The following is a 14,888-nucleotide window of genomic DNA, read 5'->3' as shown; positions in this document are numbered from 1 at the left end:
GTGCTTCAAAAGGAGGCTTGGTGGAAATGAGTGCAATTCTGTCTCCTGATAGTGGCATTATGATTGGGGCAACCGTCATTTTAATTCAATGAGGTATGCAAGGATGGTAATGTGGACACCCTGGAATTACCTAAGTAGACGAAATTAGAGTATTATGGGGGTGGTGCAGTAATGGTTATGCCACAGTAGTGACTTCAGAAGCACAGCGGCTAAAGAAAGAAGGGACTGGCAGCAGCACTGGTAGCAGTAGTGTAGTTAGTGTAAGCCACAGAGCTAGAAGGATTACAGGGACAGAACTCAATGCTTCCCTCTATAGGAGGAAGGGGAAAGTCAAGCTGCTGGCAGGCTTTATTTACATAAATCATAATTTCGCATACCCATAGTTGCATGTAGTGTGTTGCGTTGCATTCTTTTGAGTTTATATTTTGATCTGATGAATGCTAATAGTTTGTTAATATAACTGTATTCAAGAAAGGGCACATGAATTGTGTATAAAGTTGGTCACCCTCAGCTGGCCTTTGGCCCCTAGGCGAGAGGTGTTTGGGTAATCTCTGCACGCTGCCTCTGCCCCCAGTGCTGGCTCTGCAGCTCCCATTGGCCAGGTACCTCAGCCAATGGGAGCTGCGGGAGTGGTGCCTGCGAGCACGGGCAGCATGCACCGCGCAGAGAAGACTGGCCCCTCTGCCTAGGGGCCGGACATGCCATCCACCTTGGGGAGCAGAGCAGCGCGGAGCCAGGGCAGGCAGGGATCCTGCCTTAGCCCTGCTGCCCAGCTGCCCAGAAGCTGCCGAGGTAAGCTCCTCCCAGCTGGAGCCTGCACTCCACACCCCCTCCTGCACCGCAATCTCCTGCCCCAGCCCTGAGCCCACAACCCCACTCCAAACCCCCAGCGGCCCAACAAAATCTAATAGCCCCGGGCCCACAGGAGAGTTAATCCAGCCCTGGGTGGGAGATGTCTCTCCTGATTTTTCTTTTCATGTTAGTGCAATACTGATGCTGTGGTCCTAGTGAGTCAAGAAATGCCCCTCTCCCTTCAAAAGGCCAGGTCTGGAATGCAGATGGTTCACAGAAGGGATCATTAATGTATTGTGCCATGGTGCTGATGCTTCCCTTTGTTTTGTTACTAATTAATTATCCTGGTTTTCAAATGGCTGGCTCCTAGGTGTCAAAGGGTAACTGGTACAGATAGCAGAAAGCTAACACTAACTTCACTTCATTATTTTTTTTTTTTTGGAAACTTAAAAATTCCAATCTTGTTACATTAAGCTAAGTCATGCAGAAATGCACCAGCTGTTCTTTGGATAGTGGAAGCCAAATTCAGCATTACATTCTTTTTTCTTTGTTTTTCAGAGGCCCATTCTAAAACTACTTGACACATTAAGTAAGGGAATCTTATCTGCGCTCTCCTTCCGTTTATTTGATTTTCCTAACTTATTTCTTAAGGTGGACTGTTTCCAGCACTTAGCAAGAAAATAAAATAAAAAAAAGTCAATGAATTCATTTACAGGCTGGTTATTCAGCCTCCCGCTGAAGTGGGGAGGCTCACTGGTGTTGAGGGAATAATTATATCTTCATACCCCCATTCTCCTGTGATGGATGCGCTGCTCTGGAAAAGTCATAACCCAGGGATCGTTCTGACCAGGTGAATGAAATCAGATTACTGGACTCTTCTTTTTAATGAGAGTTCTCTCTGCTGGCATGTTTGCTGAACCTCCATGGTCCCTTTGCCTCCAAGGAGGAGATTAGTGCTCTCTTCTGCTCCCTGTGGAAGAGCCTTTTGCAACTTATCCTTTTCCTTTGGAAAATAAAATCCCCATTATATTTTCCCCTGTTTACTTTATCCCACCAGCTTGGCTTCCATTTGGAAGGGAGAGGATCTTCACTGGAGCACGTTAGAGAGGGCTGGAGACTCCCATTACTTATTAGCAATAGCTGCTGCTGACGTCGGGCAGCCAAACCTGGAGCCGGCCCTGGCCAAAGGGCTCCTGCCCCCACTCCCACACTCGGAAGAGGAAATTTGCATTTGGAATGGCGGGTACCACTTGAAGGACATTCCTCTAGCAGACAAGGTTTCCCCCAGCACTGAACAATGGAGACCTGCTTCTGCACCCAGCAGCTCAGCTGTCTCCTGTTTCCCTGCACAACATGTTGGGGACACAGCACAGAGTTCAGCAAGGCAGTTTAAACAGCTGACATTGGCCTGCCTCTCATTGGATCACCATCACACCCTCATTACAGGGCTCCATGGTGCTGACGTACAGTTTGGGATGGCCTTTGGCACAGCAGCAGAACAATTTGTGAACCAAAACTGCCAGTTGGCTCTCGCATCAGCGCCTGCTTGAAGGGATCACCTCTGTGTCAGCAGCAGGTAGCTCTTGAGCCGGTTTGTTCAGGACAGCAATCATTGTTTGTGTATGTGCAGTGCCCAGGGCAATGGGGCCTGACCTGGGTACTAAGATAATGCTGCTGATCATTTCAGATCTCAGGAGGAAAGGGCTGCTTTGAACCTCTTCTGTTTGCTGTTTCTAATTTCTGTAACAGGATTCCCCAGAGCCAACATTCAGTCCAACTACTGCTATTTAAACACGAGGTATAAAGGCTTGAGTGATATCACTTTAATAGGACAAGGAACTGAATGTTAAAATCAGGGGCTTCCTTGAGGGGTCAGAATGTCAGGCATAGATTGCACACATGGCGAACATGAAGTCAGGGTGTGTCCTTGCATCTGCCTAGAAGCAGCATGCGGTACACAGCATATACAGTTCTGCTGTGCCGCCTGCATTTGCACCTTGAATCTGCAATATTTCAATGATGAATGAGGCAGTTTTAGGACAACTTATTTATCTGACTAACAAGAAATACAGTAAACCCAGCTGTATTTAGTCTTTGCAATGGGATCCCATCTCTGAGTATCAGAGTCTTAAGCTGGTCATGAGGAAATGTGGCATTGCATAGTGTCCTTCCTGCTGAAGTTAACCCTTTATAGCACAGAAATTATGTTTGGGAAGGCCATAATGCATATATACATGCATTCAAATTATGCTGACTCCTTTTCATAAGACTGTGTAATTTATGAGTTGGTATTTTTTTATTCATCCACCTTTCATTAGAGGGATTTGTCACTGTTATTAGTGTTTTAAATCAAAGTGTTTTTAACTTAAAAGACAAAGCTATAAAAAAAGTCAAAATCAGATGATTGGTGTAGGTCACTTGAAGGTTACAGCTGAAGTCTAAACTGAATACATTATCAATGATTGCACTAGGTATCAGTCTGTAAATTACTGTATTGCGGCCTGGTGGACTATTTTGATCTTCATATGCTAATTTTAATTGGCTAGCCATTCCATCTCTCCCTGCATACAGTCTTGTTAACTCATGAGAAAGGAGTGGACGGGCTAGCAAATCAAAAGCCTAGGTACTTAGTGCAAACAACATTTTATAATAATTCAAAGAATATGAAAACATTCACAACTCTGATGCTGTCTCTCCTGTGTGCCAAAGACTGTGTTGGGAACAAAAAATGACAGAGTTTTGAAAGCCTTTTCTCTGTCAAAAATTGTAAAGAATATGCAAATGGGCCCCAGCACAAGTGTAATACGATTGCTGCATGTTTAGAAGGATGTCATTTAGGCCCCAATCCAGCAAGGTACTTAAGCACGTGTCTGATTTTAAGCATGGAAGTAATCCTATTGAAATCACTGGAACTATTCATGTGTTTACAGTTAACCATGTGGTTAAATACCTTACTAAATCCAGGCTGTGACAAACAAAGGGGCGGGGGAGCTCCCTTTTATGGACACCCAGCCAGCCAGTTAGCTACAAAATCCCTGTTAGCAGCTGGTCTCCACTTGATTTACCTGTAAAGGTTTAAAAAGTCCATAGGTAAAAGGGAGGGAGTGGGCACCTGACCAAAACAGCCAATGGGAAGGCTAGAACTTTTTAAAATTGGGAAAAAAACTTCCCCTTTGTCTGTCTGTGTTGTTCTCCTGGAGAGCAGAGACAGGGATGGAACTATGCTGTGAAAAGCCTTGGGCCAGGTATGAAAATCATCAGATCATACCTAGAAACTACTCTTTTGAAACCCCAGATATGTAAGTAGATCAGGAAATGTCTAGGAAGATGCGATTAGGTTTATCTCTTTTATTTCTTTATGGCTTGTGGATTCCTCTGTGCTTACCACTGGTGCTTTTGTTTTGCTTGTAACCTTTAAGCTGGACCTCAAGAAAGCTATTCTTGATTCTTAATTTTTGTATTTGCTCTTCCCCGGAAGATGCATGGGTGAAAGGTTGGATACCTTGAGGGTATCCCACAGGAAGGAATTCCCAAATGCACCTTCCTGAGTTCTCAAAGGGGTTTTTGCACGTGGGTGGTGGCAGCATCTACCCATCCAAGGTCGGAGAAAAGCTGTAACCTTGGGAGTTTAATACAAGCCTGGAGTGGCCAGTATTCATTTTTAGAATCCTTGCGGTCCCCCACCTTCTGCACTCAAGGTGCCAGATTGGGAAATCAGCCTTTACACAGGCCTTGCTGCCTTTGCACTAGAAATGCAGAAAGATACATTTGTGGTTACTGCCTGACTACAATAATACTTACAAGTGACCAATGTTGTCCATAGCCAGCAAGAACTTTCTCACTCTTGAGTAATACAGAGTATGTTTTAATGCAGAATGCATGAAAACCCTTGTTCAGTACAGTTTCTAAATGAGTTTTTTGCAATTTTTTCTTTTCTTTTTTTTTCATAATTAGAAAGGTCTCTTACCTAGAAGTTTACCTGGGATGAAAGTGAAGCAAAAGAATTTATCATGGATAAGGTGGGTCTAGCAGTTGTGTAACATGACAAGGAAAACAGAACCTTGTTTCGCGGATCTTTTGGTCTGAGGCACTTAACTCCAGTTGCAGTACAATAGTACAGCATTTTATAGGTGTAGGTAAATGAAGTGCTTAATATGTAATGAAAGAGGTGCCGGGACTCAAGCAATTAGGTGCCGGGACTCAAGCAAATATTTTACTTTCATAACTGGCGCAGCAAGCCCAGAGGTTCCGGGGCTATGAACTGCCAAGCCTGGAGGTGCTGGGGCTCTGCCCTGGCACAAATTAAGCCCTGGGTAAATGTCATTAGAATGGCCACACATTCTTCTTTCTGTAGCTTCCCCAGGAAGCTTAGGTTTAAATCCATCATACGCAATGAACTCCATATATGTGCCAATAATATTCTTAATCATTATTAAATTTTCTCTTGAGCCGATTTGCTGCGTGAATATTGCTCGGCATGCCTACAAAGCTCTAATTGTTTGTATATTTGGTTTGCTTCCGTCTAACTTTAAATAAATGTGTATGGGAGTGTGAAGGAGTGAGAAGCACAGTGGGGAAAGTAACTGAAATACTTCCCTGATAGATTGTATTTTCTAAATGAACAACCTACCCTAATTCTCAATTACTGAGGGACAATCTTCACTCATTGATATATTTTGCTTTCCACGATCAAATCTCTGTATAACTTTTCATGAGTGATGTACCCACATACTGGGATGCTAATATCTAAACTGTATTCTTAAATTTATTCACCTAAATTTGGGTTATTGCGGATTATGTACTCTATGGTATCATATGATTTTTAAAAACAAACTTTGTATTTGTGGATAATCTAAGCACTATACCCAGATGCACAGACACTCTTTTCTCAACCTGTGTATTATATAATTTTAACATTAGCTTTAATAAAATTTTTATGCCTTCACAGGACAGGCCGGAGCCTGGGGTGTAATCAAGGAGGCCTTGCCCTAGGGCTAGGCTATATAAATAGGAAGAAGTACAGGAAGCTAAGGGGGAGAGAGAGGGGAGTAGAAGACCTGCGGGCTGCAGTGGGTGGTGGCTATTTTCTCTTAGGCTCTAGGCCTACACTGCAGACCCGCAGCGGGGCTGTGGCTGGCTTGGGTGGGAGCCTGGGCTCTGAGGCTCCATTGGGCGGGGGCAGGGAGGGGCTCCAGCCCAATCCCGAACATCTACATTGCTGTTTTTAGCCCTACAACCTGAGCTCTGCGAACCCGGATATGCTGACTTAAGCTCTGAGACACAATGCTGTGGGGGTTTATTGCAGTGTAGACATACTGTAGGTCAAGGAGACCAGCCTAACCAGAGGTTTTGTTTGAACCATAACCCACAGTACTCGAGTGCAAGGGGGTGCCCAGGGACAGCCCACACCTTTACAGGGAGTCTGCACTGCATAAGCATTTAAACACTTGGCTATGCAGACGTTTTGATGTTAATCACGCTTCATCCCTTTTGGAAAAGAAATCCTGATGACTCTCAGCTCTAAGTGACATGTCTGTGATTGATCAAATGCTTTCAGTTATGTTCGTGGGTGTGAGACTGCCGTCATACATTTCAAAACCCCGTCAATAAGAAGAAACATTTTATCCCTTCTCAGACTGTGACAAAAATTTCACCAAAAATGCAGATTCAGGTTTATTTGGACAAATTGTTTTAGTTAGGGGGAAAAAACCTGAAAAAATTCAAAAGTGTATATATTGACCTTTCCAAAATGAAATATTCAGACTTTTCATTTTGGAAAGATGTTTAGTTTTGGCATTTTTCTCAATTGTATTTTAAAAAAATATATTAAAAAAAACCCCTCAAGACTGAAATAAAATATTTAGTTTGGGATTGACTGAAATTTTTTGTTGGACACAAAACAAAACTTTTTAAAACATTTTGTTTTGCCAGAAAATTCAAAACATTTTCATTTCAGTTTGCCCTTCAGTAGTTCTTTTAATTTTATTTTTCAGTTCAGCCACCAAACTAAAATATGGTTATTCGCACAGCTCCAGTGGCAAGTCCCTCTATTTTCAGTGTACAGAAGTCTCTTTTCAGTGCAGAGATGGCAGAAGGCGCAATGAAGATGCAATAGAAAGCAGAGAGGTTGAATGGGAGTTATTGGGGAGCCATTCGATAGGAGGGTGAGAGCAGAAGTGGAGCAGGAAGCTGGATCTATAAAATAACAAAACAAGTTATAATATATGGTGCTGTAATTCCATCTTGGGTCCTCAAACATCTGAGTATCCCTTTTGTAGTTTATGATAGACCCCTTGATAGAATTATAGCCCCATTAATAACAGTTGCTTGTTATTTATTGTATATCATAGAGTTTGAATCTACTTTTCTAGGAAGAACTTTTCTTCTCTCTCTCTCTTTGCTGGGTTGTTTTGTTTTTCTACCAAATGATGCATACTGTAATTTAAAAAGAAAAGAAAAGGATGATAAAGTGACTGTAAGTGTGTCTCTAGGGGGGATGTATTTGATTGATTAATGTGCCTAAGGGCCAGATTTTCAAAGGACCTTCCGATTTGTGTTTATGCAAAACTGACACTTTATTGAAGTTGGGCAGTTGTGTTGGGTAGTGACCTATAAGTGCATGCAAATACCTATTAGCATGTGCATGCAAGTGTGTGCGCACAAACTGGAAGCTTTTTGAAAATCAGATCCCAGCATGATGTTAGCATTAGGTAAAGAGCTAAGTCATGATGAGGTTAGTAATACTGACCAACTCCTAACTTTTTATTTTGACAGATTCCTGTGGTGTGATTAGAATATTGACCAGCCTGGATACAAGCTCACAGACAGATTTGACTGTTGTGATGTTGTGAGTGTCCTGGCCTCTGCAGTGCCAAAGGGGTTCTGCAATCGAGTCCTTCTGTCAGTGGGAAACAGTTCTGTTTTGCCAACCCAAAGCATTCAAACTTCATGAGTCAGGCCCCCTAAAATCATGACATTAGCTTAAAATAATGGTTAAAAAAATGAACAATTGCATTGCTTTTCCCCTGCCCGCTAACTGATCACTCCAAATTCACTTGTGACCATTTCAGGTTCAAAATTCAACCTTACATGTACACAGAATGAATTCCCAAGTCTGCAGCCTCCCACTGGCTGTTTCAAAAGGGATTTGCACTTACCCTCTAACTCCTGAGATGGGGAGCTACAATACTTTACTTCTTCAGACTCCTCCTTCCCCATTGTGCCAGCCCGTCCTCACGTCCTCCTGCCCTCCACCCAGTCTCCTTCTCCCTTCAAGTTTTCCTTCTGTGCTGTCCTGCTCTTCCTTTCCCCACTCCTGCCTGCCTTTATCCACCTGCCTTTGGATCCATGGCTATGCAACGGACACCCTCTTCCCCACAGAGGCAGAATGCAGCTGAAATGAAGTCCGTGGGTTTGCCCGGGGTGGGGAAGGGATTCTGTTCTCCTGATACCCAGTGATCTCTACACCCCATAGCCTGGTTATTCACGCTGAATCCATAGAAGTGAATTTGGTTCTTAGCTGTCACTGCCAAAAGCTGAATATGTGGTATACTGGTTCAGATCCAGAAATTAGCATTTTTCAATGGTAAACTTTACAGGATTAATTTCTAAAACTCACTGACATTCCATGGGAGTATCAGCAGAATTCTAACAGAAGCCAGGAGGAAGGCCTGTGTGCATTGCCTTTGCTTGCCAGCATCACCTCTGAAATATGTGTAGGATTAGCTTCTCTCACACAAGCCGCCTTCCTGCAAGCTCCTGATAGGCAGATTCATACACTCCGCAAACTCTTGCAAAGTATGTGATTTCCACAGAAGTTTGATCTCTGTGAGGCTGATGTAGTACGTTGGTTAACATGTTATTTCTGAGAGGTGGTGTAGGAGGGGAGAGGTTATAAAAGAGTCTTCTTGATTTCATTACTTTCTTTTCCCCCTTATCCCATGTGCCAAGAGCACTTAGCAGATTCACAGTCCTTGACTGGCATGCAAGTTTTAAGAGAGAGAGAGAGAGAAAACCAAGGGAATCCATTAGAAATTGCTTCTGCTAGCTCATTAATCTTTTACCACAAATAATACATGCAAAACTTGAGCTAGCAAAGTCTCCAAAGAATAACATTTTTTGTGGGGTTATAACAAATTAAAGAAATAAATTAAGTCACCAGCCCAGCAGGGAAGTGCTTGAAACCTCCAGGCTTCATGTGTTTTACTATTCTAAAAATAAATAAAAGACATTTCAGTTGAAAAATTATATTTATTTTAAATGTCCATGTTGGGTTTTGCTGCAGCCCAGCTCCTCGCAACCTCCTGCTTTCCCCTCCCCCACAGCTGGAGTTTGGAAACTGAGGGAAGAAAATGACGGCATGAAGACTGACAGACAAGCTAGCCAGTGGAGGTCAGTGGATGCTCTTTATTAGCAATGGGCTGTAAAGAAAAATTCAAACTAGAATGCTTGGGAGCAGAACTGTGTACAGACCCCCTGATCCAGCAAACTACTTAAGCATGTATCCAACTTTCAGCATGTGAGTAATCCCATTGAAATCATTCAGATCACTCATGCTTGAAGTTAGCCAGGATGCTTAAGAACCTTGCTAGAATCAGGGACCTAGGACCCAATCTGAATCCCATTCAATCAATGGAAGGACTCCCAGGGCCTTCAGTGGGCTTTGGTAATGGTGGTTGGTGCCCAAAAGAATTGGTAGGGCTGCAGCTGGGAAGCTGCCTTGTGCCCACGGGCTGTACTTTTACTGCAGCTTAGTCATATTTTCAAAGTGAAATACTGGGACACAGGGAAGTGGAAGAAAAAGGGGTTCCCTCTTTCTTCTCCCCCTCTTAAATATCAAGACACTTTACAGACAAGGTCAGGGCGGGGGGGAAAAACAATATTTATCCCTCTGTTCACTGTTCTCTCCTAAAACCAATTTCAACCCATCCAATCTAGCTGCTACCTCACTATCTTCTCCCTCAGCATCCCTTCCCCAGTGCATGCCACCAATTCACCCAAATCCTCTGTCACCAATTGACTTCCTTTCCTCCCTGCATTCAACCTGGCAACGCAATCCAATCCTCACCTGGGAAAGGACTACTATATTCCATATCTTTTTAGCGTGTCTGCACTGGTGCACCTGTTATCTTTACAAGCCAATTGATCTGGGGGGCAGTTATCATTCAGTGATAAACAAAGCTCTAGGGGGAGATTTTCAAAGCGCTTAGATGCCTAACTCCCACTGAATTTCATTAGGAGTTCGGTGCTTACCTCTCACTTATGCCTTTGAAAATCTCCCTCCACTCCCACCAAGTGTCCATACTGAAACTATATATAATTTCATACAAAAAAACCTGATGTTAAAAGGAAATTTATTGAAGTTACACAGTCAGGCACTCATAAGTTAGGAAATGCCAGAATTAAGGTTGCTTGTGCACTCTTCATTTGGCTCCCTTGTGCATCTGCATTATGATATAGTCTTTAACTACATGATCACATGCTATGTTTTCCGCAGGACACCCATCGCATTTAGTGCAGGGGATGGATTTCACTTGGTAAACAGCTATTCAAGGTATTATTTGGTCCTTATTGTTCAATGTGTGGCCCCAGGCCATATTTATTGCAAACCATGCTCTAAAGACAGAAATATTAATTTCCTCATGAACTTTTCTGTCTCTCATCGTTATAGTAGCAGAGTGCTTCACAAATATTAATTTATTTTCACAGTATGGGGAAAACCATGTATTTTTCACTAGCCTAATTCTCAGAAATGGCTGAACTATTTTGGCTAACATTTTGCAAACTATTAATCCTGAGGCAGACACCTGGCATGGAAAATTTCAGTCCAAATAGTTAGTTTGGTGAAGTTGAAAACAACTGAAAAGGGGTCTTATAATGGAAAGTGTTGGGAAATCTTAATCTTAGGTTATGCTATTAGACGCCTCTATAATAAAAATACACAAATGGTGAGTAATGCAGTCTTCCTAAACCCATGCCTGTCCCAACTTTACTCCATGACACCATTGCTGCATCATTTTTCAGGAGATACAATACTTGTGGTAAATTATAGAGCCCTTTGATAAATTGTGTACAATGTAGCACTGTGACTACTTTGCCTGCCTTTGGATTTATTCTGACATTCCAAATCCCTGAGCATTTAACACCACCATTTAAAGCAAAACAAAACCAAACCAACCTACTAGAGAGATGTTCTATTTTTCCCAACAAATGTAGAATTACTCCTCATCCACTGTCCCCAGTTACACTGGTCTGAGACTCAGGACAGGCAAGGTTCTCTCTTGCAGCATTGACTGGCTTAAGGTCTGGTATTTTATGACTTACCAATGCTCTAAACAAACTTCATGTGATTGAAAGGGAAGAATCTCAGCTCTCCCATGGTACCAAACAACATCTTCTAGCCCCAGGAGTTCCCAAGCTATCAGACTTTTAAATAATGACTTTTTTAAAAAAATAGGAAAGCTATTTGAGGTTGTGTTTAGAGTAGAGCAAGTCCTTTTTTTTTTTTTTAGGCAATAAGTAAATTCACGGACAAGTACATTTTTGGGGGGCACCAAAACTATTAGTGAATGGTTAATAGTTTTGGCTGAAAAAAAAATGATATTTTTTTAAGTCAAATGGTTCATGTCAGTCATTTTGAACCTTTGGGAAATATGGTCACCCTATGTCTCATATTCTGTGTATCTCTCGACCCGCCATAATGAGACTCATCACTTTCAAGGTGGTGATAAAAGATCACCATAATTCGCCACCAGTAAAGGCCCTGATACTTGCTGCCAACCTAAAGAAGATACAATATGCCAGGCCATTGTCTCAAGCAATGCAGAAAAAAGCACCATTTAATAATTTAATATTTTGTATTGATATTGTGGTATTTATTTATTATGGATCTCCTCCCCTCCTCCTCCCTCCCTCCCCCGTGGTATGTTTGATAGGAAATAGATGTGTTCTGTATAATAGGTGCATAGTCTTGTGGTGAAGGGAGCAAGAGATCTGGGCTCACTGAGGCCTGGTCTACACTAGGGGGGGCGGGTCGATGTAAGATACGCAACTTCAGCTACGGAAATAGCGTAGCTGAAGTCGATGTATCTTATTTCGACTTACCTCCCGTCCTCACGGTGCGGGATCGACAGCCACGGCTCCCCCGTCGAAGCCGCTACTGCCGCTCGCCCTGGTGGAGTTCCGGAGTCGACGGGAGCGCGTTCGGGGATCAATATATCGCATCTGACGAGACGCGATATATCGATCCCCAATAGATCGATCGCTACCTGCCAATCCGGCAGGTAGTCTGAACGTACCCTTACATTCCACATGACTTCAGACAAGTCAGTGAATCTCTCTGTGTGTCCCACCTGATGATATTATTTCTCTGCCCCCAGGAATGTTAACTGGATAATTTCACTGGTGTTTGTGGGCACTGAGATATTGCAGTGATGGGAGGCATATAAGTACCTAGAGAGGGAGGACAGACGTACATTAATTAATCTGATTAAGGACTAATATTTAACTCGGCTACACTCCCAAACCAATGTCAACGAGTATATTCCAATCATGTCCTTTAGCTTTGGAATTTTGTTTATGCTGGGGAATTTTGCGATTCCCTTTGTGGTTTATTTTGATTCCTTGTTTTTCAGTGTCTCTGAAAAGAAAGGATTTACAAACAAGAGCAGCACAAAAGCTTCAATCAACTCCCACTGTCAATGGTGCTCCATCCAGAGAACATCACCTGCTATTGATTTACAGTTTTAAGTGAGTCAAGGTATTGAGGCTAGAAGAACTGGAAGGGGGATAGTTAAACTCTATGCGAAGTTTGGAAAACAGTGTAATGTATCCAACCAATTCCTACTATCCTAATTTAGGACACATGTACTGCAGCTATTAACTGGCCAACTTGGTTAAGCCACTGTAAATCTTAATTCCTATCTGAGACAACACCCTTCACTAAACCCAACAAAAGTTTTCTTTTGTGCATGTTTAGCCATGGATTGTCCGTTCATGTGCCCGTCATGGAGTCACCAGGGCGATGCTCTGGAACTACTCCCTATGAAGCCAGTCAGGACTCTGGGGGAGCCTCCTCTCTCTGAGCATACTGTCTCCAGGGGCAAGAAGCTTACACAGCTTCCACCTTCCTGGGTCTGACCTTGTAGCATTCAGCATCCCCTTCCACACTGTGCGCTTCCTGTAGCACGTCCGCCCGGGCAGGGCTCCTGGGGAAGCCAGAGGGCCCTGTACCCCAACTCCGCAGTCAGATGTGACTCTCAGCCAGCCGGTAAAACAAAAGGTTTATTAGTCAACAGGCACACAGCATAGGGCAGAACTTGTTAGCATAGAAATCAATGACTTTCAGCCAAGTCCATCTTGGGGGGAGGGGAGCCCAGAGGGCTCTGGCCCTCCTCCTGTGCCCCAAGCCAGCTGAGACTGACTCACTGCCAGCTGCCTGGTCCCTGCCCTTCCCGTTGTTCCTCCTCCGGCCTTTGTCTCGCTTCCCGGGCCAGAGTCACCTGGTCCCATCCCTCTCCTGGGTCTCAGGTTACGAAGGGGCAGCCATAGCATCCATACAGGCAGTTGGAGAAGCCTCCATAAAAGTCTCACACAGCATCCATGCAAAACAGCAAGACACACACAACATAATAAGGGGAAAACCCACTTCGTCACAGTGCCATGCAAATTGGCTGGGAAAATACCTCTATATAAATGTATTATATAAAAATATAAATTTACTCTAAAGAAATCCTTTTTTATTAGGCAGCTTTTCCAGTTCTGTGATCAACTTTTTCCTTTCCTTCAACTGAGGCCTGTATTTATTTTTTTTAAGTACAATAATTGAATTAAAAATCTGATCAGCACCTATTTGATGTTGAAATTATTTTTTAAATATAACAGTATTGCTAAAGGAACTTAATATAATAAAGGACGATCTTATTATCTGAAAACTTTCCACAAGAGGATTTGGCATCTAAAAAGTGAGTTGCTGAAATTGTGCTCTAAACTCATAAACACCACTTATACTGGGTCTGAAAGTTATTCCAAATGTGGCTGAGAAGATTCATCTGGATATTAAAAATAGAACTGCTTGAAGTTCAAGAGTAAAATGTTCAGAAGCACCTAAGTCCCATTTTCAAAAGTAACTTAGAAATTTAGGAGGCTAAGAGCCAGTTTTTTAAAGGTATTTATGTGCCCCTCCCCCCCCCCCAAAATGCAAAAGATCAGTGCCTAAATCCTATAGAGTTCAAATTCTTTTGACTTTCAATGAGATTTAGGCTCCTAAATCAATTTTGAAAATAGGACTTAAGCTCCTAAATCAGTTAGGTATTTTTGAAATTTTAGCACTGGTTACAATAACTACTTCAGAGATCACCTCACCTCACTTCTCATTCATATTGTTCCTGGGTCCAAACCTGCCTTCCGCAACATAGGTGCAACTCCTCTGGGAGTCATTGGGAATTGCACCTGGGTAACTGAGGACAGAAACCGGGTCCCTTGTGACACTGGTAAGTAGCCATGATGATGACTTATTAAATTATTGACAAAGGGCCATGGATGTCACACAGTACTATAGCTGTAGGCAAAAAGATGTGGGCCCTGCCTCAGGGATCTTAAAATCTGTCACAATGAAGAACACAACAAAATGAAAATAGACAATGGTATGTTGCTTAACAATCAGCCATCAGAAATCAGGATGGTTGGTGAACTCTTTGATTTATTCCATGGCCTTCCAGCTCCATCTGACTGTTAAAGCTTCTGGCCCAGTTCCTCAAAGGTATTAAGGTGCCTAACTTCCATTGACTTCAATGGGGCATGCTTTGACCCCTAGCCTGGGAAGTAACGTAGTCACTCACATACTAATTCACATCATCTCCTTGACTTAGTTATCTCAATGTCCATTGTGACATTCTATACCTTGGGGGAGCATCCTAGAACCCCATATTCCTCATTTTTATGTAATCATGATCTTTCATATAAAGCATGCCTTGTAAGGCATCAGGGGAAAGGTTATGATCTGCTGAAAATCATTTCTCTATCCATAGATGTGTATCATTAATGCACATGAAGTTATGAGAATTGTGTTGTCTGGTGGTCACTAAAACATGCTGTAA

At 42.7% G+C, this 14,888-nt stretch overlaps 1 long non-coding RNA gene across 1 annotated transcript; it reads left to right on the top strand.

Moving 5' to 3' along the window:
• Window positions 1–4,744: 4,744 nt before the first annotated feature.
• LOC101940048 (uncharacterized) lies at window positions 4,745–13,903 on the top strand. Its single transcript, XR_256486.4, has 5 exons — window positions 4,745–4,811; window positions 7,567–7,639; window positions 9,077–9,183; window positions 10,289–10,345; window positions 12,426–13,903. It is a non-coding gene; the product is annotated as an uncharacterized LOC101940048 (long non-coding RNA).
• The last annotated feature ends 985 nt before the right edge of the window (window positions 13,904–14,888 follow it).

This window comes from Chrysemys picta, chromosome 2 (genome assembly GCF_011386835.1).
Source record: "Chrysemys picta bellii isolate R12L10 chromosome 2, ASM1138683v2, whole genome shotgun sequence".
In the NCBI taxonomy this organism is placed as follows: Eukaryota; Metazoa; Chordata; order Testudines; family Emydidae; genus Chrysemys; species Chrysemys picta.
Note: the sequence above shows the minus strand (reverse complement) of the source record. Positions and strands in the feature narration are given on the sequence as shown.